At 46.1% G+C, this 27229-nt stretch overlaps 2 long non-coding RNA genes across 2 annotated transcripts in view; one reads left to right on the top strand and one right to left on the bottom strand.

Moving 5' to 3' along the window:
* Positions 1–14194, top strand: part of LOC102154477 — a 29399-nt gene extending 15205 nt beyond the window's left edge. The window contains exon 3 of the long non-coding RNA XR_005363548.1: positions 13764–14194. This is a non-coding gene — a long non-coding RNA (uncharacterized LOC102154477). The remainder of the gene's footprint in view (positions 1–13763) is intronic.
* Positions 5122–26344, bottom strand: LOC119872904. The gene is made up of 4 exons (XR_005363552.1): positions 26218–26344; positions 25451–25510; positions 24795–24846; positions 5122–5468 (listed from the first exon to the last, which is right to left on the bottom strand). It is a non-coding gene; the product is annotated as an uncharacterized LOC119872904 (long non-coding RNA).
* Positions 26345–27229: the final 885 nt, after the last annotated feature.

Below are 27229 nucleotides of genomic sequence, written 5' to 3'. Positions count from 1 at the left end.
TATTAAAAAAAAGATTGTATTTATTTATTTGACAGAGAGAGAGAGAGAGAGAGAGAAAACCCAAGCAGGGGGAGCAGCAGAGGGAGAGGGAGAGGTAGAAGCAGGCTCTCTGCTGAGCAAGGAGCCCAATTGCGGGGCTCGATCCCAAGACCCTGGGATCATGACCTGAGCCAAAGGCAGACACTTAACCGATTGAGCCACCCAGGCACCCCTATTTATTTATTTGAGAGAGAGAGCATGTGAGCAGGCCGAGGGAGACAGAGAGAGAGGATCTCAAGCAGACTCCACGCTAAGCACAGAGCCTGACGCAGGGCTCCATCTCACAACCCTGAGATCACAACCTGAGCTGAAATCAAGAGTCAGATGCTTAACTGACTGAGCCACCCAGTCACCGTAAGGCAAACATTTTTTTTTAAGATTTATTTATTTATTTATGATAGACATAGAGAGAGAGAGAGAGAGAGAGAGAGAGAGGCAGAGACACAGGATGAGGGAGAAGCCGGGAGCCTGACGTGGGACTTGATCCCGAGTCTCCAGGATCGTGCCCTGGGCCAAAGGCAGGCGCTAAACCGCTGAGCCACCCAGGGATCCCCTGCAAACATTTTTTAATGAAATTTCACATCACAGATAAATGTCTGTTAACAAAAGGGATTTTTTACAAAATCGAAAGAAAGAAGGAAAGAAACAAGAAACAAGCAAAAGCAACAGAGCATTACAAATCTAAAAAGACTGGAAATCACTGTGTTGCTATTTTAAACCAAATTTGAACTTTGGAGGAGGCAAGTTGATATTTATTCCAGATAATTAAATCCTGGGCGGGGTGCCTCTTACACATTTTCTCCACAGGGCCTGCAAGGCACAATGGCAGCAACAGGGAAGGCCCCTCTAACCTGGGTCACCTTTGTATTTCCCCAGGCTACATTTATCCATCTCCCTGTAAATATACCACTTGCTGCCCTGTGGGTCTGCTCACAGGACTCACACTGAGAGGCAGTGCTGGCAGTTCCAGCCCGGACAGTCAGACACCCTGGGCTCAATTCCAGGTTCCTTCCACAGCCTGGCTCCTTGACCCCCGGCAAACCACTTACTCTCCCCTAACATTGAACATCGGTGCCCCCCACCCTGCAACACAAGGTCTCCCCTGTACGTTCTGAGGCTGTAGTGAGAGGGTAAATGAGGCGTGTAAATTGCTTCTCACAATGCCCAGCATGTGGATAAACTATTGCTTAGTCCTCATGAGGATAACTTGCATCCTATTTCCTGGAAAATATGCAAGGAAAGGGAGCAGTCAACATGGATCCAGTACCAAAGCAAGGAGGAAGGGAGCCAGCAAAGGGGAATCCAAGAAACATCGCTCCCCCAATTGGGGGGGGGGGGCTGTTTTTCACCTGCCTTTAGGCCCTGACTCAGAGTGTGGAAGGGCAGTTTTATGCCTGCTGGTCAGCAAAGGGACTTCCGTGCCAAGGCAGAAATATAAATATTAATTCTTTTTTTAAAAAATATTTTATTTATTTCTTCATGAGAGACACACACACAGAGAGAGAGAGAGAGAGAGAGGAGACACAGGCAGAGGGAGAAGCAGGCTCCATGCAGGGAGCCCGATGTGGGACTCGATCCCGGGTCTCCAGGATCATGCCCTGAGCCGAAGCCAGTCGCTCAACCGCTGAGCCACACAGGGATCCCACAAATATTGTTTCTTAAGGTTGAGTTCTGGAAGCCCAAGGTGACAAAGCCAGAAATGCGATGGTCCCTTAACCTAGAAGGTCTTTAGGTCCAGCCTAAATCAATGCTGTCAGCCATTGAGTTATCAGCTTGCCTCCAGAAACATCCACATCATCTGAGATTGGTTCAAGGAGAGGTTGCCGTAACAACCCAGAATGCTAGGTCAGCTGGTAGAGTTGAACCCCTCCCCTCACACATGCTGAGACCTACCTTGGAAGGACCTGGCTCTCTGCGCTGCAGCAGTTGGGTTTCATAGTCAAGGAGAGAGCAAGTGGCCCTGCTGCCACCTGTCCATGGAGAACTCCAAGCTCCCTTCCCTAACGAAGCCTTATTAACTGTATCTGACAGGGATGAAGGTGCTCTCAGAATAATTGCCCACGCCAAGCAGCTTGCTGAAAATGACCAGCCTTAAGGCCCCTGGGAATCAGGTAGAGAGCTAACCTTGGTCTCATTAAGACCCCAGGGGAAAGGGGCCCTGGGCCAATTAAATACTTTTATTCTGTCCCCCTCCTCCATGCCCCCAGGCCTCACTTGTGACCTCCCCCAGGGCTGGCCCATTAAACTCTCCCTACTTTGATATTATAAAGGTTGAGGGGATTACACTTCCCTGGGACTTTTGCATTTCAACAGACACTCTGGAAAAATCAAAATGCTTTCAGCCTCAAGGCATAAGTCTTTTAATGGGGTTTGGGCTTTGGGCTCCCTGGGAGTGATGGTGTGGAGGAGTAGTAGGGGGATGGTGGCGGCAAGACCAAGTGAGAAGTGCCCTTACCAAAAAGACTATATAGTTCAGGTCTGAGGTCCAAGAAGCTTGGCTTTAAGTTCTCCCATGTATGGACCTTAGGTAAGAGACTCAGTTCTCATGTCTCTAAAATGGACTCATAAGACTTAAGTCATATTGCTGTTAACACAAAGCCTGGCACAGAGCCTGGCCCAATGTCTAAGGCCTCAAAGTAGGACCAGCCAAGAAGACTGTTGTCCACCCCCAGCCAAAGACAAGGATTGCTTCTGACAGTCTGGACTTGGGCTGGGTGTTTACCAGGAGCACTACATCCAGCTCCCAGGGATGGAAACCTGTGCTAGAGGACCTGAAAGAGGGAACAAATTAAATAGTCAACACTCTGTTGCAATTATGTTTATAAATTTGGTTTTTTCCTCTCCATGGAGGAGACTGAGAAAACACGATAACACTCGGCACTTAGTGAAAGGGAGAGAGAGAGAAAGTGCCAAAGGGACCAGAGAAAGGGAAGCAGTGAGGACCACCTGCCCAGTCACTGCTTAACCTGGGGACCCCTGAGACGCAAGCAATGTTGAGCAAAATGCTTGAGCTGTGGGCAAAGGACTTGTTTCTCTGCAGAATGTGTCTGACAGTGACAGCGCCAGTTTTAAGGTTAGTGATGCAGAACCAGCTATCCCGCAAAGCGATCGACTTCTGCTCTAACTACAATGGTTGGCTTTTACGAAGCTAGAATAGCTGCTAGACAGAAAGGATGCTGAGCTAGAAGGATCCTAGTCAGTTTGGGGGAGATCTAGATTTAAGACAAACCCCCACGGCCCTCACCCCAGTAACACTTGGCAAACTCTGCTAAGAGCCCACCACCCTTCTCTTGGGGCCCCAGTGGGACAGAGTAGAGAGAGCAGTGCCCCACCATACCATCTCCACCCCACCGGCTGTGTGTCAGGGGGGATTCACACAGGTCTTGGGCCTTTGTTGCCTCATCTGTGTAATGATAGAATAAATCTACTTGGATGGATTGTGAGGTTAAATGTCATGTATATGAAACAACTAGTGTCATAACCTAGAATGTAAAAATGTTCAAAAAATGTTAACTTCTTTCTTTGACAAGCCAAAGAGTAGACTCTCTAGTCTCTCCTCCCTACACACTTGCTGGCAGCCACTGAGACATATCTTATCAGGCACTCTACCAGCTACAAATAACAGAAAAATCTAACAGTGGACTAAATGGGCATTCATTTTCCTTGAATGAGGAGAAATCCAGAGATAAGTAGCCACTGGTTCTGGTTCTGCGGCACGGTACTGTTGTCTCTTTGATTTTGTTGGCTTTTCTCTCATGGTTAAAACATGGCTACTGCAGCTCCAGCATCACAGCAAAAGAAGGAAAGAATGAAAAGGAAGAAGAGAAAGAAAGAAGAGAAGAGAAAAGAGAAGAGAAAGAAGAGAAGAGAAGAGAAGAGAAGAGAAGAGAAGAGAAGAGAAGAGAAGAGAAGAGAGAAGAGAAGAAAAGAGCATTTGAATAAGCCAACCCAGCCAACCCACAGTGTCAGCCACAGCTGTGCATCTGGTTAAATATAATGTTTCATATGTGTTTTCAACAAGTGAGTGTTGAACATCTACTGTACCCTGAGCTGGGTGCTGGGAAGATTGATGAGTAAAATCACACTTGGTGCTGAGGTGATGCATGCTTGGCCTGACTATGTGCTGGCTGACTATGTGTAGGAGCACAGGAACTTGGGGGGAGGGGGAAAGAGGACTTCCTGCATGGGTGCTGCCAATGCTGAGGGGTAAGCCAGGTATCTGGAGTGGAGAGAGGCGGGCACGCTGTCCATACAGTGCTCTGGGCAGAGGGACCAGCAAGTGTGAAGTCCTAGTGGCAAGAGGGATGATCATGGGTATTCAGGGAATGAGAGAAGTTTCCCAAGGCCACCAAAGTTTATTCAAACAAAGATCAAAAGCAGGCCCCACAGATGTGAAGTGACTGAATCTGACTCTAGGACCATTTAACCATGGTCTCCAATCCCTTCCCATGGAGGAGAGAAAAGCCCTGGCAACCTCTTCAAACACAGAGGCTGCAGGAAAAGCAGAAAGTGTGGGCAAGTGCCAAGGACAAACTCGGCTACCTCTCTGGTTGTCTTTTGGGAGAGAGAAGAGATCCAGACTAAGCCAGCTGGGTCCTGCACTCGGGTCAGGGTTTCTGCCTCCCAGAATCAATGACAGGAGGCCTTAGCACTTGCTGCGTCCTCTGCTCGGAACCTCTCACTCCCAAGCCATCCTCACCTGTGAGATTTTTGTTCTGGCCACATGCCTGCCACTGTGAAACATGTCAACTCATGGACCATCCATGCACCAGGGACCTCCACCTTATAGCATTTGCCACAGTTGTGACTTTACATGATTTGTGTAAATTTTTTAAAAAATTCATGTCTGTCTCTCCTGGTAGACTGTGAGGTCTATGAAGGCAGCCACCAAGGCTGGCTTTGCCCACTGCTCTGTCCCTAATACTAGCATTGTGCCTGGCACATAATAGAAGCTCAATGAATACTCAGAGCTAAACCATATCAAACTGACCATATTCAACCATTTTTGACGAAGAAAATGGTAATTTCATCCTAATATTAATTGAATGAATGCACACATTCCAATTTTTTGGCGTACTATTTATTGCAGCATGGAGATCAGTACTGAGAGTTTCCACCTTGGGCCTGTTTAAAGGGAGGGTTTTCCTGAAATTATGAAGAATCCAGTATCTGGTCCCGTCATGGTCTAGGTTTGAATTGTGCTTTTCACACTTCAGGGTGCATTTAAAGTAGATTCTGATCCAGTAGCTTTGGGGTGGGGCCCGAGATTCTACATTTATAACCAGCTTCCAGGTGGGGAGGCAGCCAGAGGGAAGGAGGCCAAAATGCAGGCTTGAAGCTGACTGGTGAAAGTTCTCCATGCCATCCCCAAGGAGCCCCAACGAAGACTCCTCCTTCTTTTTTAAGCCAATGCAAAATTCAGAAATTCACTGAAAAAGAGATGGGGCTCCAGGTCACTACCTATAATCAATCTCCATTGTTTGGAGAAGCAGCTGAGCAGCTATTGTGTTTAAATGAACCTTCCAGATCACTGAAATTTAGCCCTCCAGGTGCCCAAACCCTTTTCCTTTGAAGTGTATTGGCAGAAATGTTTCTAGTGTTATTAAGTGCTATCTTGCCTTCTTCAACAGGGTAAATTGGACAAAACCTGACTCTTCCTTTTTTTCTTCTTCCTTCTTTTAAAAACATTGTTGGTGAGATATATCATATATATGAATAAAACATGCATATATGACTTAAAGAATATAAATCAAGTAGATACCAGTAGACCCACCACCCAGATAAGAAAAAGAATATCACTATAGTACCTCAGGAGCCCCCTCTTTCCATTAATCCTGTCCTTGCTTTTCTTTATTGTTTTACCACATGGGAATGTAGCCCCAAACAGTAGAATTTGTTTCACCTGTTCTTGAGCTTTATGTAACTTGAATCCTACTTGTGTGTTTTGTTAGGAGTAGCTCCTTTCATTGAACGTTGTGAATATTCTGGCTCATGTCTTCCATGACCATGGGCCATGGGTTCTTTCTATACAGATCTCCCTCAATGTACAGTGGGGTTATGTACTAATAAATCCATCATAAGTTGTAAATATCATAAATCGAAAATGCATTTAATACACCTAACCTACCCAACATCACAGTTTAGCCTAGTCTGAAATTTGTTGAATCCTCCAAAGTGAAAAAGCAGAATAGTTGTATGGGTATTGGTTGTTTATCCTCACAACTGCATGGTTTACTGAGAGCTGCTGCTTGCTGCTGATGCCTAGCATCAGGAGAGAGTATCGTGCCACATATGCTAGCCCAGGAAAAGATCAAAATCAAAATTCAAAGTACGATTTCTACTGAATGCATATGGCTTCGAAACCATCATAAGTCAAACTATCATAAGTCAAATTCTTGTAAGTCGGGACCATCTGTATGTAGTAGGAGAGGAAGTGCTGGGTCAAGGATTCTGACAGCCTAGGCTTTCCAAAGTGCTACCAAACCAGTTTCCTAAATGGTTATTTTCCCTCCAGCAGTGGGGAAATCCACTCACATTGCTCTACGTGTCCACCGACACTGGATACTGGCCCACTTGTGAATTTTTCCTAACTTTCCATGGTGCTCAGGGTTTTCCTGAATAGCACTGTCTTGGGTCTGTTTGGGCTGCCCTAACAAAATACCACAGCCTGGGTGGTATATAAAAACAGAAACTTATTTCTCACCACTCTGGAGGCTGGGAGTCTGAGGTCAGGGAGCCAGCCTGGTTGGGAGAGGGTCCTTGTCCAGGCTGCCGACTCCTTATTAAATCCTCACACGGTGGCCAGACTAGGGATCTCTCAGGGGCCTCTTTTGTAAGGGTGTTCATCTCATTTGTGAGGGCTCCACTCTCATTACCTAATCACCTCCCAAAGACCCCCACCTCCTAATAGCATCACCTTGGGCATTAGGAGTTACTAATGAATTTGGGGGGCACACAAACATTTGGACCACAGCACACACAGCCCCCGCCCTTGGATGGATTGTAACCCAGGGTGGTTACTGTCATACTGAAGGGGCTCAGAGGCAGTGCTGTGCTCTACTGCCTTGTTTCTGCCTTTAACACAAACCAACAAACATCTCCTTCCTATCAATCTCCAGCAGCTTTCCCTTCCCCCTTGCCCCCTAAGGTGCTTTTTCAAATCTTCTCTGGAATGGGAAGTTCTTCACCACCCAAATTTTCCCTGGAATTGTGTCTACACAAAGAGTAGAACTAAAGGAGAGTCTAAATGGCTTGCCTCTGAATAGATGCATAAACTGTGAGGGATGAGCCCTGTGGCATTGATTTTGGCTGCAAATATTCTTTTGTTTTGTTTTGTTTTGAAAGTGGTTGTTTGTTTCCTCATCGGTTTTGGAGTTTTGTTTATTTTTGCTCCTTTTCTGTTTCCTGTTCCAAATAATTGAGGTTGGCTGTATAAATCACCTCTGGATAAGTGAAGTGCTACTGCCCTTTGAATATGCCTCTGATTTAATTTTGTATTAAGTTTAATTAAATTCATATTTAATTTTGGTTGCTGGTCTCTTCCCAAAATACTGTGGCTTCAACTAGCAGATGGCACATATCCTTGTGACAAGAGACACCAAATATTCAAAAGAACTTAATTCTGCCCCCATCTGAAGCATCTTTAGAAACAAGTGTGTTAGAAAATTCTGACTTTTAAATGAAATTCATGCCTCATGTTGAGTCTGAGTTAACAGATTACAGACTCATCAGTGGACTCATTTGATGGCAAAAACCAACATTCTTGGTGAAATCTTACTTCTATAAAGTATTTTGACAGGGGCTGACTGTGGGTTACTGACCAACTCTGACAGATGTGAACAGAAGGGGAATTTATTAACAGGAGATTGGATAATTTGCTGGAAGACGCAGCTTGAAACCATGCAGCCAAGAATAGTATCCCAAATCATGAGGCAGAATTGGCCTAGTGCAGACCTGCTGCCATCACCAAGCACTGGGTACTTCATCTTGCCTCACAATGGACATTGGATGCAACCACTACTCTAGGAACTCAAGCTCCCTGCTGAGGCTGCCTTGACCAGAGAGACTGAGGTAGAGCCTGGTCACATGCTGTGCCCTAGCTGCAAGAGACGCTGTGAAGACAAATACATTATTCACACTTGGTTTTCACACCATATAATGGAAAACTCAAAATAACTGTGGCTAAAGAAAAATAGAAATGTATCTCACTCTGTATAAAAAATGTGAAGGCAAAGAGTGCAAGATTGCTGTTGAAGCACCTTTGAAGACCTTCACATGCTTCCTTATGGACCAATGTGGCTGCTTGAGTACCTGCCATCAAGTCCATATCCCAGCTATCAGGAAAGAGAAAGAACCACCCTTTCTCTTTACAACCACTTCCTGGAAATCACATGCATTGCTTACATTTCAATGGTTGAAATTTGATCATTTGGCCACATCTAGCAGAAAAGAGTTTGGGAAAGGTAGTCTTTGATCCATCCAGGTAGCCATGTCCCCAACTAAAAATTGGGGGTTCTCTTACTAAAGAAGAGAATAGATATCACAGGAGATGACTGGTGGCATCTGATATAGCAAGTTCCTAGCATTTTTGTCCTCTGGACTGGGATGTGAGCTCTGTTCTCTATCAAGGCTCATAAAAGTGTGCATATGCGTGTGTGTGTACACATGTGTAAACACGCATGCAGGATAGAGATATTTCCCAAACACAGAAAGAGGGTTCAGAAGCTAGACAACCATAAAAAATAAACAGAGAACACTACTCCATTACTGCTACCCTTACTATAACTATGGGAAACTAAGTAACTGAGTCACACAGCACTAGAGCCTTTGAATGAAGTCAGTTGCCAGAGGACTGGGGACATGGAGAAAAAGACATTTGGAGGCACAGCTGGAAATAGGGGTGTTCACACTGGACAAATCTTTTATTTTCTCACAGACTTGTGGGACTAGGGCAAGAATTCAAATTAAGACCCAAATACCATATATCTAAATATTTAAACACTATTAGTCAAGCTAACAAATTGTTAAATAAAATATCTTCAGGCACCTGGGTGGCTCAGTTGGTTAAGTGTCTGACTCTTGCTTACAGCTCAGGTCACAATCAGGGTGGTGAGATCAAGCCCTGTGTTGGGCTCTGCACTCAGTGTGGAGTCTGCTTGAGATTCTCTCTCTCCCTCTCCCTCTGTGCTCCACCACCTCCTGGTTCATGCATGCAGGCACGCTCTCTCTTTAAAAAAAAAATAAAGTAAAATAAAATAAAATAAAATAAAATAAAATAAACCATGTCTTATCCTTCTACCCTAACAAACATACCTTCCTTGACTTCTGGAAGGCCAAGAGCAAATTTAGAATTCTCGACTCCTCACACCAGAAAGTGAGAACCACAGGGACAGGCTATCCCAGATGATGGTTAGTCTCCCTTTTATTCCCTCCTCAGCGAGGGGCCTTACCCACATGCATGTTCCTAACACCAGTCTGCACTTCCACATTCTGTCCAACTGCCCCAAGTAGCCACCTCTGGGCTCCAGGCTACACAAGCCACCCTTGGGAGGGAGGACTTTGCTAATAGGCCCACATGGGCCCTGGAAGCAGGCTTGGGCCTTGTGGGCAGAGATTCTAGGGTCCTGAATACCAGGGGCAAGTTCTAGACCAGGGTGGGTGTGGGTCTAGGCTTTGGCTCTGGTTGGGCATCTTCCTTAGTCCTGAGGATATCTCACTCCAGAAATGCAAAGAAGCTAGGGCAGGGATCTCCGAAGGTCAGGCCCCCCTTACCTGGGTCTCAGGGTTGTACTGAATCACATAGTCACACTGACCCAGCCAGCCTGTCCATAAAGTAAATTAGGAATAACTAAAAGTTATTTTGAGAGTTTTTCCTACTTGATCTGGGGACTGGAGATTGCCTCTGGATTACGGACTATAGGAGAGGATTTCTTTAGCCGTGACTCTGCATCGGGGGCAGGATCCAGCACTAAATGTATGTCTCCTCATCTCCGGAAACAAACCCAAACTAAAACACCAAAACCAAAATAGAACAAAACAGGAATCCCTCTTCCGCCCTTGACATGCTCAGCCTATTTCTCTCTGCTTCCTCCTACTCTGACACCCTCCAATCAGGCTCTCTCCCATCATCCTCCTGCTTTTCCCTGCTCAACTTTCTTCCCTCCACCCTCCTTCCCTGGCTGGAGTCTTAATCCCTGCCATAGCGACAGGGAAAACAACATAACAGTGGGGCAGATGAGAGCTGAATTTCAGAGCCCTGCTAAGAAGTGCGGGCTAGCAGGACCAGGAATTTCCATAATGATACAGACCAGGGGAAGAACTGGAATCTTGGAGAGGTGATGAGGAAAACGTGGGGTTTGGAGGAACCAGGAACATCTCAAGAACCCAGTGGAGGTTGATATAAAAGAGATAAGGAGGGGTGCCCTGCAAAGTTGTAAAAGGTTAATATTGTTCCCTCAAAGGCCATGTAGCTCATGACCATCCCCTAACACAGCATTCTATGGGATGAGTTATTGGCAGAGTGAGAAATGGTGGGGAACAGACAGTTCTCAGGAAAACTGAGGTCCCTCTTCAGAAAGGAGAGAAAGTGTTAATATTTTGTGAAATGGATCCAAAGCCTTGGAGGCCCAGTGGGATGGTAAGGGGTTAATGCTCCCAAGGAGCAAAACTGGGATAGCTTGGGAGCTTATGGTCCTGAAATTAATTTATTTTAGAAGCATGGAAAGCCAGTGAATGTACTTCTGGCCACAAGACAGGACAGGTGAGAAAAGAGAAAGGAAGGAGTCCTGGCTTCTGCTTCCCGGAAAGGGGGTGTTGTTACAGATCTCCCAGGGAGCACACACACTCCTCATGTCAATGTATATGAGGCCTGATTACTTGGCTCACTCTCCACACCCGAACCCCCAGCATGTTCCTAGTGGCTGCCTCCCTGGTGTTCTGGCACTCAGGCTGCCAACACCTGCCAACAACAAGGAAGCTGGGTATCGTGGTTGCAGCTTTGGAGGCTACTTATGAAAGAGATGACTCAGCCCTGGGAGCAGGAGGAGGGTGCAGCTAACACCTAGCTCAGCAAGAACCAGTATGCTATCAATCCAATTTGGCACTGACCCAGTGCCAACCACGTGCCACATCCTGGAGATGGGAAGATGACGAGGCATGATGGGAAGAAGACAGCTGTGCCCATAAGAAATTATAATCAGAGGCATGAATCCTGCAAGAGAGGAGAATAAAGAATCTGGCAGTGGAAGTGATTTCATGGGAGTACGATGATGGTGGCAGGAGGAAGGAGAGTGTCTCCCTTCCTATAGTCAGGTGATGAGTTTGAGTCTTCCTGAAGCACACCCTGGTCCTCACGACCTCTGGTCCAGTCAGCCTGGCCTCCATCATCTGAGTGGTGCTCAAACTCGCCCCTCTTCTCCAGTCTTGGCTCAGCTACTCATTTCTGGCCTTGGTCCAGGCTCTCTGACCTCAGCACGCCAAGGCAACGTTCTACAATGTGGGTCCGTCAGCTCATGCCCTGCTCGAAAGCCTTCCTTGGGAGGAGAGGCAGCCAATGAGGCCGTAGGAGGACCAGAAACTGAAGTGCAATTAATGGTCATAAGGATATTCAGACCTGTGGTTGGAAGGTGGAGGAAAGGAAAACAGAGGCTACAAAGCAGGAGGAGATTAGCACCTGAAAAATGACCAAATGGAGGTGTGAAAGAAGCAAAACAAGGTACCAAAAAAATCTATTTTCTTTCTCCTTATAAATAATTATATGAAATAAAGTTTGCAGGGACCATTTAAGAATTCCTTACTAATATAATTTTCTTTGGGGTAATACCTGCCCATGTAAGTCCTTAATAAGCATGCAATGTTGAAGGAAAGAGGAAGGAAGGAAGGAAGGAAGGAAGGAAGGAAGGAAGGAAGGAAGGAAGGAAGGAAGGAAGGAAGGAAGGAGAGAAAGAAGAAAAAAAAAGAAAAGAAAATCTTCTATAGTTTTTTCCTGCCCTCAGAATAAAGGCTAAGCCCCAAGTTCTCTCATGCTGTGACCTAAACCTGCTGAAGCCCTAGGGGTAGAATGGGCTTCAGGGTAAGTTTGGCTCAATGGCTCAACTATGTCATCAAAGCCCCTGATTTTCAGGATGTTCCCTCTCCCCTCCATGGTGTTGTCTTCATCCTTTGCTAGGTTTCCCTCATGGTGACAAAATGGCTGCAACAATTCCTGACCTCATACCCGCACTCCGCACCATGTAGAGGGAGAAAGAGAGAGATTCTTTCTCTGAAGCTGCCTGAAAAGTCTTTCCCAGTCTCTTCAGTTAGAAGTGGGTCACTTGCTCATCTTAGGCAAAAAGGGATTTTGCTGATGAGTCTATACTGGGACTATTCATTTTACCCCTAGGGGTAGGGTGGAATCACCTTCCTCAAGTGTGTGGGAAGTGTAGGGAGGGTGCATACCCAACGGAAAATGGCATAGTTACCAAGAGGGAATGGATGTTGAGGAGACCACCACAGTGTGTACTGTAGCACCCTTCCAGCACCTCCTCTCCTCAAATCCCACCCAGCTATGCACTACTCCCAAATACTTTGTGTTCTTCAATGTCTATAAACCTTTACATATACTGTTCCTTCTACCCAGGATGCCTTTTCATTCCTCTTGCTCAGTGAACACCTACTTATTTTTTAACCCTGCCCATCATCACCTTCCCTATTCTTTAGATATTGTGATCACCCTAAGGACAGAAGTCAGAGGATGCCTGGGTGGCTCAGCTGTTGAGAATCTGACTTTGGCTCAGGACATGATCCCAGGGTCCTAGGATCAAGTCCCACATCGAGCTTCCTGCATGGAGCTTGCTTCTCCCTCTGCCTGTGTCTCTGCCTCTCTGTGTCTCTCATGAATAAATAAATAAAATTTTTAAAAAAAGGACAGAAGTCAGGTTCTCATTGACTCTCAGCAGAATAGAATATCTGGTGCACAATATATGCTCAATAAATACTTGTCAAGTGAGTGAGTGTTGCTGATGAGACAGTAGTACTTCCAAAGTTGACAAGGGGCTCATGTATCTTCAAAATCTTGTCCTTTCAAAGTCTAAAATGTAACAAATGTAAGCAGAGTTGTACTATGTAAAGCTATGATGGGGAAAGGACAGTACCCCCTGCCCCCTGAAGCTCAGATAAAGGACCAGTGAAGGCAGGAGTTTTCCAAGGGTCTGTAGTATTATCCCAGAGAGAGGGCTCCCGCAAGACTAGCAGGAATGTTTCAGTTCTCTTGTCAGGGTGGTGAGTCCTTAAATGGAAAGGGGTCCATCAGGCCATAATATCTTAATCCACCAATCTTTCAACCATTTAGATGATCCTACTGGGAAGAGTTTGCAACAGTCAGCAGACCCAGACACTCCCATCTGGCTGGCAATTACAGTCCCATTAAGTCTTAATAAATTGGCATTCTGGTTTACCATTCTAATCTGCATTTCTTCAGTGTGAATTGGTCTGAGACCAACACTACCAGTTGATTCTCAATATATGCCCTCTCCTTCTTCCCTAGTCACAAAATCCTCAAATTTTAGCTGGTCACATTGTTGCTTAAAAATCTAGATTACATTTCTTGGGCTCCCTTGCAGCTAGCTGGGTAGGGTCATTGACTAAATTCTGGCCAAAGGCATGTAAGTAAAAGTAATATGTGTGGAACTTCTTAGAGCACCATTAATAGAGGATTTCTTCTTCCTTTTTCCTTTCCTTCTGGCTAGAATGTGGATGTGCTGACTGGAGCTGAAGCAGTCATCTTGGACTGTTGAGGAATTTGACAATGAAGCCGTGTATCAGGGGACAAGATGGATGATAGAAGCAACAAGAAGGAGCCTGGGTTGAATACAAAGTGCCTTATCACATGGCTCTTATTGCCTACCCAAACTTTTATATAAGAGAAATGCATTTCTGTGTTAAGTCACTTTTGATATTAGCAGCCAAACCTAATTCTAGCCTCATAGAATCCCCCGGAGCTGTACGGGCCTGTACATGTATGTGGCTTTTGAGCACTTGAAATGTGGCCAGGACAAATTGAGAAGTCCACACTGCATTTTGACTTTATACCAAAAAAGAATGTAAAGTATCTCATTAATGACTTTCATATTGAGTGTATGTTGAAATGATAACATTTGAAATATATTGGGTTAATCTATTCTTTTTATTTTGAAAAAATATTACCTCTAGAAAATTTTGAAGTACATGTATGGCAGCCATATTTCTATGGGATGATGCTTCCCTGGCACTGGTTACTTTCATCTAAACTGATAATATCAAACTATTGAACCATGTAAAGCTGAGAGGTGATCAGAAACCAAGACCCAAAATCTAACTCTGCCTCTGGCTTTGTCCATCTGCCTGTCTGTCTGTCTGCTGCTCACTGCCACCCATCACCCATTTGCTAACTACCTTATCTGCATTAAGAACAGATATAGGGCATCTGGGTGGCTCAGTCAGTAGGGCATCTGCCTTTGGCTCAAGTCACGATCTCAGGGTCCTGGGATTGAGCCCCACATCAGGCTCCCTGCTCAGTGGGGAGTCTGCTTCTCCCTCTCCCTCTGTTCCTCCCTCTACTCATGCTCTTCTCCTTTGCTCTTCTCTCTCAAATCAAAAAATAAATAATTATCAATAATAAATAAAATCTTTTTAAAAAATAAGAATAGATGTGAAGCTTGGCACAGAGCATAGCTAAGCCTGGAAGGAATGAGACCATCAGAAGTTTAAACGACATGACTTTGGCACCCAGGCTGTGGTACCTGGGTAAGTGTCCCTGCCAGTTTATGGCTCTGGCAGCATTGGCTTCAGGTAGGCCGATGCCAGCCACACATTCCAGAATTCACTGATCTCTCCAGCTTTCAAGGTGGTGATTTGCTCTGCAACCCCAATTCTCTGATGAGTTCAAGAAAAAAATTGTTGATTTTTAGTTTGTACAGCTTTTTCTTGTTATAAGGACAAGAATGACAGCATCTAAGCTTTTTATATGCCAGAGCTGAATCTAGAATTCCATGGTGTGGTAGTGGTGTTTTTTTCCCAAAAAAATTTAAAATACATAGTAGTCTGAGCCTGCTTAGTATGGCCTCAAGTCATCCTGTACACAAGAGCAAAAGGGCAACAGAGTCCTGCAGTAGGCACCCCAAGTCACATTCCAAATATTCTATTAAACAAAGCAAAAAAGCATGCATACATTTTTTCAAACCCATCAAAATGATTTAAATTTAAGTTTGGGCACCCAAGTTTTATCCCTTTAGAACAACTTATCCCTCTGGGGTTCCAAAGAATTGAGGTCTTATTACACAGGCTGAAAATAACTGAGTGAAGAGATTCTAAATCAGGTTGAAGTCTTCCTTTCTTTTTCTTAGTTGTTGTTTAAGAAACCTTAATTTAGAAATTCATGCATAAGTCCTGTTCCACGTCAATGACCCCTGGGCCCTACTCTTCCTGGTACCAGGAAGCAGGGGCCCCAGTCTGCTGCTTTAGGGACAGGCACCCAGCTCTCCTCTGACCTGGAAATCTCTGCTCAGCTCCTTTTCTCTCTGACAGTCAAAGCCGGCCTTGCAGAATTCCCTCACGTACCCTGGGAGCTGGGATTGCTAAAACAGAGTTGCCATAGCTGATGTGCTAATGAATTCATGAAGCCGCCTAGTGGAATGAGGTTACAGGGAGGTGGAGGAAAAGTTCTTTTCTCTCTTTTCTTAAAAAAAAAAAAAAAAAAAAAAAGTAGCTTTTCTTTTTTGTGAGTGGGTACACACACACACACACACACACACACACACACACATTAGGCCTCTAACCTGAAAAAACTTTCCTTTCAACTGCCCCAAATTGCTCAAGGTGATTTTCCCATCTCTTAAAGCTCAGAGTGTTCAAGTTCTGGCCTGATTCTGCTCCTCCTATTCTGAGATCTGATTCCCTCTCTCAAAATGCAGGTTTCTTTATTGTTCTCACTTGCGTGACACGTCTCCCTTTTCACATCAGTGTCTTCTCTCCTCTTGTAGATTGAAAGCACATTGAGAGCAGGGCCCATGTCTTATTCTTACTAACTCTTGTATCTTCTAAAGATCCTGGAATCCACAAACCTCACTCAAACACTCAACAAATGTTTATGGTATTGACTTTTTCCTCCAATAATAATAATAATAATAATAATAACAATAATAATAATAGCTGCCACATATAGAGCATTTATTATGTGCCAGACAATGTTCTAGGGACTTCACATGGATGGATTCATTTAACCTTCCCAACCAATCCTAATATTTTTTTTTAACCAATCCTAATATTATCCCCATTTTGCAAATGGGGAAACTGGTAGACAACTTGGTTAAGTAAGTGTCTACAGGTCACAGGGCCTGTAAACCATGGCGGAACCAAGATTTGAACCCAGATCTTTACCTGGCTCCCTTGACAATTCTCTAAACTATTTGACTACATTGCCTCATCCAATGTGCACAAAGACCTTGAAATGATTTACTGGTTTGGCCCCCAGAAAGCTATTCTTTGCTGTCATAGCCACAGAACCACTGGCTAGGTTTGACTTCCCAAAGGGTATTTGCAGCTATAATTGTGCCATAAGTGAGCTCCGTGGTTTTGTTTCCAACCAGTCAGCCCTTGCATCACTGGGAAGCCCCAAGACTGTGTGGAAGGTATCGTGGGGAAGGAGAATTATAGCTGATTCCTTTTCAAATTTCCCATCCGGGGAAAAAAAAAAGAAAGAAAGAAAGCAGACTTACAACATTGGTATAAAGCAAGGACATTGTGATGGTTAATTGCATGCGTCAAGTTGTCTGGGCCATGGGATGCCCAGGCGGCTGGTAAAACATGATTTCTGGATGTACCTGTGAGAGTGTTTCTGTATGAGATTAGCATTGAAATTGGTGAATTCAGTAAAAATTGATTGCTCCCTCCACTGTGGGTGGGCATCACCCAATCCATTGGTGGGCCTGAACAGAACAAAAAGCGGAGAAAGGAGGATTTTGCCCCCTTTCTATCCCGCCTGTCTGTTTGAGCTGGGACATTGGTATTCTCCTGCCCTTGGGCTGGACTTTGCAACCTTGGCTCCCCTGGCTCTCAGGACTTTTGGACTCCAACTGAATGACACTGTCACTTCCCTCTGTCTCCAGATTGTGGTCTGTAGAATGATGTGGGGAAACTTCGTTTTAGCTGCCACCATCATCTGTTGGTTCCCTAGAGTTAAGTGCCTTTTGTCCTTCTCTTGAAGCATGCACATTTCCCAAGGATATGTAGTGTAAGCAAAAAGATGTTTTGATATGGAATGGGGAGACCTGGAGCTGAGCCCCATCCCAACCACTGTCTCTGTAGTTCAGAGAGATCCAAAATCCCCCATTCCCCATGAAATAAAAGAGTTGGACCAGCTAGCTCTGAGGACCCTTCCAGCTGCAAGAACTTGTGGTCTTTGACTATAGGTGGGCTCCCTGGACAGCCTTCCTCCAGGATAGGGCAGGTAGCACAAAAGCCCAATGAGAAGAATTTCATAGATCTGGGTTCAAATCAGCTCTACCAGAGACTTACTGGCCCCACCACCTGTGGGCAGTTATTTAACCAACTTGCACACCAGTTTCCCCGTAGCCTAAGCCCCCGTTTTTGCCAGAGCTGGCTCTTGCCAAGAGTAAGGAGGACCTGGGCCTGTGGACTCTGCGGACTCTGCGAGAGCTGAGCCGGCTCCCACCGCTCCACATTAGCAAAGCTTTGTTTTGGAAAGGTTCAGGGAGAAATTTATTGATATAAGCTGGAAGTTGGTTGGTCGCATTAAGAACTCAGCTTCCCCCTTCCCTTGGTCCCACTGGCTACAAAAGGAGCTTTGTGTGCCGTGGGGCAGCCGGCGCGGGATGTGACCACCAGACGGAATTCAACCTTTCATAGGCTGCAATGTCTGCTCAGAAACACACAACCGCAAGCTTTTGCTCCTCCAGGGCTGGCTGCCCTGCGCATCAGTGCAGGTCAGAGTGACTGGGTCTGGCCTGGGGAGAGCACCAGCTTGGGCCATCCTTCTTGTCCCATTCCTCCCATGCTTATCCTGAAAATGAACGGAAATGGCTGGGAACACATCTCGGTGAGCTGAGGGACTTTCCTTTCTCTGTATTTCCTCACAGCTACAATGACAAGAGCTGTCCAGGGCGGAGGCGTCTCCCTCAGGGTCAAGAGAGAATCAAGCATGAATGGGATGGGTACAACCCTGTACTCAGAGGCCGCATCGTATTCCCTTCCATCCTCTCCCCAACTTCTTGCCTCAGGAGACAGCATAGCATAGGGCTAAGCTGTGGCACAGAGAAAAATCTGTCTCTGGCACCCCACTACTCTGTGGCTCCTCTTCCACTCAGGCGCCCAGGGCCTTCACACTCTTGCACTATCCCAACCCTCATACCCAACCCAATGTCCTGCTGTCAGCTACACCTCATGGTTGGAAAGTGATCTTAAATGAAGCTCTTCATGTTTTTTCCCTGTGGGCAGGGATTATATCTCTTCTCTCTGTGTCCCCAAGCCCTCCACAGTGCCTGGCACACCAGAGTCATCTAATACACTTGAGTGAGTGAGTGAGTGAGTGAGTGAGTGAGCAAATGCTAATGCTACTGAAGTATACTTAATATGATGCCCTCCCAGAGGTATGAGCATTTTGTTCCCTTACTAAATCCTAGTAGAAGAGATATTTGATGGCAGAGCATTTTCCCACGGCCATCAGACTTCACCAAATAGGTGGCTGCCCTAAAAGTAAAGTTTGCCCTTCCATGGGGCAGGAGGGTGGGGAGGGACTGTTGTGGGTGGGGGAGCTACACTGGCAGGAGAGAGGAAGGAAGCAGTAGGTTTTGGCTCTCTGAAAACGTTGCCTAGAGGCATCCTGGATTCTTCCCAGCCTGCAAAAAGGGGATCATTCAACACTGTGGCTGCCCCAGCTGCAGAGAAAAATTGAAAGAGTTTGGTCCATCCACAGGCAGCCAGCCAAGTGTGTGGCCATAACAACTCTCAGAGGCAGTGGGAAGGGGCAAAAGCCAGAAGAGAGAGTGGGACTGTGTGTATAGCTGGAGATTAGGGGAGGATGGTGGCAGAGGGAGCACCTGAGAAGGGAAGTGGGTTTGCTCACACAGATGCTATGCTCAGGACGGCTTTCAAGGCAGAGGGAGCAGAGTCAAGGCCTGATGGCTGGAAGACACACATGTGCTGCAGGAGAGTTTGGCAGGGCAAAGGGTATATGAAGGTGGTAGTAGGAAATAAATTTGAAAAGGTCAATTGGGATTCAATTGTGGAGGGTCTTGGGCCAGGCTAAAGAGTTTGGACTCTTCCATAGGCAATGGGAGCATTTTAAGATCTCTTAGCGAATAAGGTAGCTTAATTAGGGAGATAAACCAAAATTTGCTCAGCCCCAAAGATCAGGCACTCGATCAGTGTTATCACACGCAATCCTCACCACGATTCCCCGACGTGGGTGACATAATCCCCATGTCACAGTTGAGGAGACTAGTACAAATTGATTAGGGACTTCCCTGAGTCACACAGCTAAATTCCCAAATAAGTACTTGATATTTCCTTCTTGTACATACTTTGCAGATTTGCAAAATGAGAAGGTACTCCAACAAAACTGGAGTGAACATCAAAGGAACAAAAGGATAATGGAAAAATACAAGAAATGGTGGAATTAACCAGAGTCCAATGGGGGGAAAAAAAAATCCCAGCATGATAGCTGCTTCAAAAGAAATTGGTGTCCAATAAAATGTCAATGGGTCCCAAGGAGAAAATCTTTTAGAAGAATCTAACAGATCCCAAGCCACACATAAAATGAGTAAAAAGCTAGGAAATATTTGGGGCACGACAGCAAAGACCTAGCTTTCTTTGCCCAAACAGAAACAAGAAAGTAATCAAAAACTCTGGGAAAAGCAAGCCACGAATCAAGAATGTTGCAGTCCAAAAATGAAACAACGAAAGAGGTAAGATGAATTTGAGCAAATGGTGGCACATAAAACATCTCTCTGATCTTGGGGCTCAGAACGTTGTCCTTTGAGTAACACAGGTGTCTTCCTGTGGACATTCGGGGAAAGAAATACGATCAGAGGCCATCACCAGGACCCGTGATATTTACCCACACAAAATGCACTATTCCGGTTGTTACTCATTCATTGGTCTTCAAATTTTCAAATTGACCGTGAACAAAGAAGGGAAAAGTTCACTATGATTTTAGGACGGGATATGATGTGACCATATCTGACAATGTAGAAATTTAAAAAGAGCTAATAGAAGCACTTAGCAACCTAAATGTCCATCAAGAGATGAATGGATAAGGTAGTTGTGGTATAGACACACAAAGAATATTAGCCATAAGAAAGAATGAAATCTTGCCCTTTGTGACAAGGTGGATGGATCTAGAGGGTATTACACTAAGTGAAGTAAGGCAGACAAAGACAAATACCATATGATTTCTCTAGGTGTGAAATCTAAAAAATGAGTAAACAAACAAAACAAAACAAAAGCAGACTCATAAACACAGAAAACAAACTGGTGGTAGCTAGAGGGGAGGGGGGTGGAGGGGCGACGGGTGACATGGGTGAAGAGACTTAAGAAGAGTAAACTTCCAGTTATAAAATAAAGGAATCACAGAAAGAAAAAGTCCAGCACAGGGAAAATCGTCAATAACATCATAGCGACTCCTCTGTACAATGACAGATGGTAATCAGACCTCTTGTGGTGATCATTTCACAATGTACAGAAATATCAAATTATTACCTTGTACTCCTGAAACAAAGATAATAGTGGATGTCACTATTAGTGACACTATTAGTGGATTTTTTTATTTAATCCAATAAAAAAATGACCTGACTGAAGAGGCTGGAGGACAGGATGGTGTCCTTACAGGGTAAGGAGCCGGGTACAACTCAGAGCTGATGAAACAGAGTCATCAAGGTATTGGGAGGGCACCTGGGTGGCTCAGTGGTTGAGTGTCTGCCTTTGGCTCAGGTCATGATCCCCGGGTCCTGGGATCGAGTCCCACATGGGGCTCCCCACAAGGAGCCTGCTTCTCCCTCTGTCTATGTCTCTGCCTCTCTCTGTGTCTCTCATGAATAAATAAATTAATTAATCTAAGGAAAAAAAAAAAGATGGACACCCGTGACAAGAAGGGGAAAGAAAAAATTGGGCAGAGAGAGAAGTCAACGGTGATGCCTATCCAACAAAGTCGGCCCAGAGCACTGGAGTGAGCATTCCCAGTTAGGGCCCCACGTTGGGCTGAAACGGCCTTATTCCCTCTCTGTGCTGGGTTGCTGGGTGCAGGCAGCCCCACGAAGGGTGCGACCTGGGGCCAGGTGGCTCGCGGTACCTCGGGGGCTGACCATGTGGGAGCTGGCAGTGGTGGCCATCTGCTGACCACGCTCCCTACAGCTGGGAGGCAAGTCCATTTTTGCAAGTCTGGATGGTGCTTTTCTATGTCTCCCCGAGTATATGCATGAGCTAAATCCTACTTTCTCAGAGTGGGGAGACAACAGCTAATGTCCCCCAGAGGATCCACCAGAACACAGCAGTATTCACATATTACCTAGCGACAGGAAGGCAAGCTGGCAAAACCCAAAACTGAAGCAGTGAAAAGCCGTAGCCTCTGAGAGGTAAGACTGAATCCAAGGGATGGAATGGAAATCTGTTTTGAACTATAAGCCCTTCTGTACCATTTTATTTTTCTAACCATGTGCATGTAGTTCTTCAATTCAATATTTGTAAAGTCTTAAAATATTTGGGTCTGTCTGATTCCAAAGCCACATCCCAGAGTCATGCCCCAAGCAGGCCTAGTTGGAGAAGGACATACAGAACCTTCACTTTCTCCAGTGGAGGCAGGCGCAGCTGTGAGTGCCTGGCCTGGGCATGGCATGCGATGCCTGGCCCTTCCATTCCCCAGGTGGGAAGCTGGCCAACTCCTTCATCTCGTGCCCCAAATGGACAGGCACCCGGCCCCGAGAGTTGGGGGAAATATCGGCCCCTGCATTGTGCCGGATTGGGGGCCTCTCTGTTTCCACTGGCGAGCTGCTAGATTTGCCATCGCTAAGAACAGGGGTGCCCTTTGGCATATCCTGGCTCCTCCCAAACTTTTAATATCTCTGATTTGGACTCCTAGCAGCAGGGCCCAACACCTGGAGAATGCCAGCAGCCAGGCTGGCACAGGAGGATGGGCTTGTCCCATGTGAAGTACTCCTCGAAGGCGAGCTGGACCGATGGTTAACGTGGGTGGGAGGGTCAGTTTGTCAGGTGATGGCCCTTCTTACTTAAAGAAAAGAAAATTTATTTATGAATGGAATACAACTACAGCGCAGAAATTTCAAGAATAGAGACAAGTTAGCCTAACCCCACCACCCTAACATAAGCACAGCCTGCTAGCCATGCTTCCTTTTGCTTCCTCCTCCACCACATCTGGGGTTTTTTAAAGCTAGCTGTCATCACACTGTACCTAAATTTTGACCCTTGCATCTTCTGCTAAATTCATATGATATGCATTTTCCAAGTTGTTACCAAGGCTCCATAACCATCACTTTAAATAGCTGCCTAATCTGATGTCAGGGGATTTCATCCCAGAATCTACTGACCCAGGACCCCAGTGCACGGCAGACAACACAAATATCGTTTCACAAATGGAATAAGTGACTGGCCCCTAATTTTATTTACTCATCTTCTACTGTGAGGTATTTAAGGAATCTGTTTCCAATTTTTCAAACACATTGTCTTATTTCTTTCCTGGACATCCTTCCTTTTTCCCCCACCTCTTTTTCATTCAATTTCCTAAATTGAATGATTCCTAAATTTCCTAAACTCTGCTCTTTGCCTGCCTCTCCTAAATCACGTGGGCTCTGTCCTTCGTGTATCGTAAATCACCCAGGTGTGTGTTGAGCGAGCCCCCTGCACAGCGCCAGTTTCCACGAGAAGAGGCGAATCGTGCTGACGTGCGGGTTGCGGAGTGGGAAGCCCAGGGCCCGTGTGAGCCGGGCCCTCCCTGCACTTCAGAGTCCATGTGTTCTGTCAACACCGCTGTCACCATCAAGTACGCTTCGTCTTGAAATAGTGGCCCAGACCCTGCCAGTTATTTCATCTCGGTGCTTATGTTTTTCATGTGAATTTAAACATTCAAACATCATGAGCATGAAACATAAACACTCAACCCGCCATGGCATTTTAATGAGGTTCAACTGGGTTCAGTACGTTCCATTACTTACAATTGTGTAAAAGCTTTTTGACCCAGATCACTTCCTTAGGTCTGGCCCATTACAGCCAAGACAAACTTTGTGTTTTCTGAGCACTTTAAAGGTTGGGGAGAATTATTCTGGGCAGATGGTGAACACAGAGCCCACCCCCCCACCACACACACACACACACACACACACACACACACACACACTGGTTCTGATTAGCTAGGCCAGTGGTTTAATTGAGCCACTCACACATTCCCAAAGAGGAAAGAGCAAAGCAATAAACTTTGATCAGAGACTATCACTCAGTCACCCTGAAAACGCTCCCACACACCTTTGCCTTGCTCCCACACTTCTCAAATCAGAGCCACATCTGTAGCTCTTAGATGCTTCTCAATGAGCAAGGGAAGAGTTATTCATATTCCCCTCTGACAGGTGTGGCAACAGAGGTCTAAGAAGATAAGGTGATTTGTCCAAGACCACAGGGCAAAGAAGGTTCCTTCCACTAAACAGATTTAGGTACAGACGAAGCTGTTGTAATAAAGAGGCTTCAGAATACACCAGTGCATAGAGAGGTAGTCCAGGCCAATAAGCAACTCTGCCATCCTCAATACACGGCTTCCACTGCTGTGTCAAAGATCACTTCTCCCATGGCCCTCATCCCCTACTATAGGAAGAGGAACCAAGCAGGGGAAGGGTCATGCCTTCCTTTTAGGGCCAACTCAAATGTGGGTCACTTCCACTCATATCCCTGTGGCTTGCTATAGTTGTGCAAGGGAGGTTGGGTGGGGTGTGCTCAGCTCAAACTCAGAAGTTCTAACACCAGATGAGGGGGGACCTATGTCAGTGGACAAGCAGCACACTCCAGCATACACACCATGGATGACCCCATGGGTAGGTAAGGGAAGCCCAGGGAGAGCTCATTCTCAGCAACTCTGATTGTCCTGGAGTTCGCTCCCCAGTCACTGAGCAGAGCTTGTGGCCAGCCTCTCCCTGTGATATACCTGGCCCACAGCAGCACCAGGGGGCCTGGTTATTATCCATGCTGTCACTGAGCTCAGGGCAAAGAAAAAATGCACGGAAACTGGGAAAAATCTTGCCCACTGGGAGCTTACGGTTTAAGAAGCAACAAAGCTAGACACAAACAGGACATGCTGCTGACCAGAGAACAAAGTATGAAACCAACAGATGAGTAAAAGGCAAAGCCTAGACACATATCCCGGGCAAGGGTTTCCCTTCCAAGGGACCAGGGCATCTAAGGATCGAGTGAAAACACCTGGACTAGACTGGTCTTCAAGCTTGACCTGCTGCCCACCCTCCATTTCCGACCATCTGCCCCTGTGTACCGACTCTCCCCACCCAAACAGCTCACCAACCCATCCTCTGAGCATGCCAGGAACACACTTACCTTTTTCCTTTGTTCTACTATTCTAGCTCAGACACCTGCTTATCAAGAGTTCCCTGAATCTCTGAACAAAAATTGGTCACATTTATCTCTATAATCCCAAAGCACTTTTTTATATGTAGACCAAACCACTTATACATTGTATTTATTATGATCACTTGGTCATGAATGTGTCAACCTACCTAAAATCAGAATTTCACCAAATCTTGTACACCCAAGTGCTTAACACAGTACCTGGGAAATAATGAGGGTCAAATGAATAAATGACTTAAAAAGGCAGAATTGTATCTTACTTATCACCATACATGCACTATATATGCACATGCCTGGCACATAGTGGTGTTCGATAAGAGGAGCTTGATTCACTTAAGAGAAGTGCAGTCAGGTGCAGCAAAGACAGACCCCAGAAGGCACAACACATCCGGTGCCAACCCAGTCCTATTACACCAATGGGATTTTCAGAGTCCATAGATCCCACATGGCCAGCTTGGTCTGCCCGGCAGATGTGAGACTTGCAGTGCATTTGACAAAGGTTTTCTGGAGCTGGGACCAACCACTCTGCACATTGGGCTCCCGCTCCATATTCCCTCCCAGGGCTCAGTCTTTGGCCTGTGACTCTGGTCCCCACCCTCCGTCCCCCAGCAGAGACTCAGCCTCTCAGCAGGGCACTATTGGATCACTTTGTATTCAGCCTCTTGAGTGCTAAGCATATGTTCGTCACTAAGGTAGAGCAGTGAACTAGACAAGGTCCCTGCCCACATGGCACATAACACCTAGCAGGGGACCATACTAAGCTGAATGACCCCAAAGTGACCTGATGCTCAGGTGCGCCTACCACCTTGAAGGTAACATCTTCCTCCAGGATAGCAGGCACTTCACACTCAGCATATCTTCTTTCCTGAATTGGGATTCAGAGAAAGTGAGCATGAGTCTACCATCCGGGTCTCAGACCTGCCCCCTGCCAGCCACAAGCATATATCATTTATCCTCTCCAGACCTGTCCCTCATCTGTAAAATGAGGTCAGTAACAACACTTGTTCCACCTGCCTTGCAGGGTTACATGAGGGCTAATAAGGTATCGGAAGGGCTGCGTAAGCTGTAAAGTAATAAATCTTGCCGAGTACTGTTAGAGTTAGTATAACTATTCCTGTGTAACCCTTCCTCCTAATTTTCCCTCTGATCATCAGTGCTGCTGACACTCTCTTGGTCTCCAAGCCTACAGAGGAAGGGGTGTTGTTGTTTCTGTCTTTCCATACTTTTCCTCCCCTCATTCCACCACCCAAGCTCCTTTTCCCTGTGGGCAGTGCATCCTGTGTGGCGCACGTTTCCGGGATCAGAAGACTCCATTCCTCTGTCTACAGTGATTGGTGAGAGATGGGCACATGACCTAAGCCAGCTAACTGGAGTCCTTCTGTGATTTTCTCACTGAAGCTATGAAAGAAAATTGTCCCTTTCTGCTGAGAGAGTATGATTCTGGGGCTCCAGCAACCACGGATACCATCGTGTGGTATCAAGAGGAGGAGAAGAAGAAATACTATCCTAGATCAAGCTGTTCCTAAAGCCAGCTCTCCTGGAGGCCGGACTGAATCCAGCTTCATTACTTACTCATTGGCCATGTGATTTGGGGTTTCTCTGGCCCTCAGTAACTTCATCTGTAAAGCGAGTCAAATAATCCCTCGCAGGCATGCCTGCTGTATGAAAACATGTCTATAAGGGTCCGATGGAGGCTCAGTAAGAGGTAGCTATCATGACTATAATAATGCAGTGGCCTCTTAGCCCTGCCAGTAAGGAAAAGGTAATGCATCCCTCCTATTGTCAGTTGGGACCCTAATTAACTTTTCTCAACTCAAACATAAAAAATGACGGCAGCCCCGTCTGAGAAAAAGAGGCCCAGACAGCTGTAGGTAGAACAAGAGGTGATGTAACTGCTGGAGGGACAGTGCTCAAGTAGGGGTAGTCCCAGCACCAATGAGAGGGTCCTGGGCCCCAAAAGTCCCAGCCACCACAGCACCCAGTCAGAGACGAGTGCCCCTGGAGAAGCTCAGCCAGGGCAAGACAGGGCCAGGATCAAGGACAGGTCCTCAAAAGTAAAGAGAGTCCTCTGTCAGGTGAGCTCAAGGGTGGGGTCAGTGCTGAGGACCTTAGTAGTCAGGATTGACCATGGGTGTACTGTTCATGGGCTCCCCACAAAATACCAAGCTCGCAGCCCACTCTTTCCTCTTCCTGACCGTTGGTGTGGCTTGCTATTCCTGAAGAAAGAGAAGAGGACTAAGAGTCTGGTACCTGGATTCCAGCCTTATTTGCAGTTGATGAGGTCTGTGACCTTGGGAAAGGGCCCTCCCCTTTCTGGGCCTTAGTGCCCTCCCAGTAGAGGGGGAAGGAAAGGGGTGGCAATGTTCTCTCAGGTCCCTGTGAGAGCTAACATTCTGAGTCCAGGCCATCCTCAAGCCCTAAGGGGTTAATCAGACATGGCCCCTACCACCTCTGACTGCACTAAAGGTTTGGTTTTTTTCCCCAAGGTACCCAAGGCAGGGTGTGAGGAGGGGGCAGCCTCCCAGTTTCTGCAGATGTGTATCCTGAGAGAAATGATGGGGTGTGCGCTGAAGGTGGGTAGCCC

Source organism: Canis lupus, chromosome 8, assembly GCF_011100685.1.
Source record: "Canis lupus familiaris isolate Mischka breed German Shepherd chromosome 8, alternate assembly UU_Cfam_GSD_1.0, whole genome shotgun sequence".
Lineage (NCBI taxonomy): Eukaryota > Metazoa > Chordata > Mammalia > Carnivora > Canidae > Canis > Canis lupus.
Note: the sequence above shows the minus strand (reverse complement) of the source record. Positions and strands in the feature narration are given on the sequence as shown.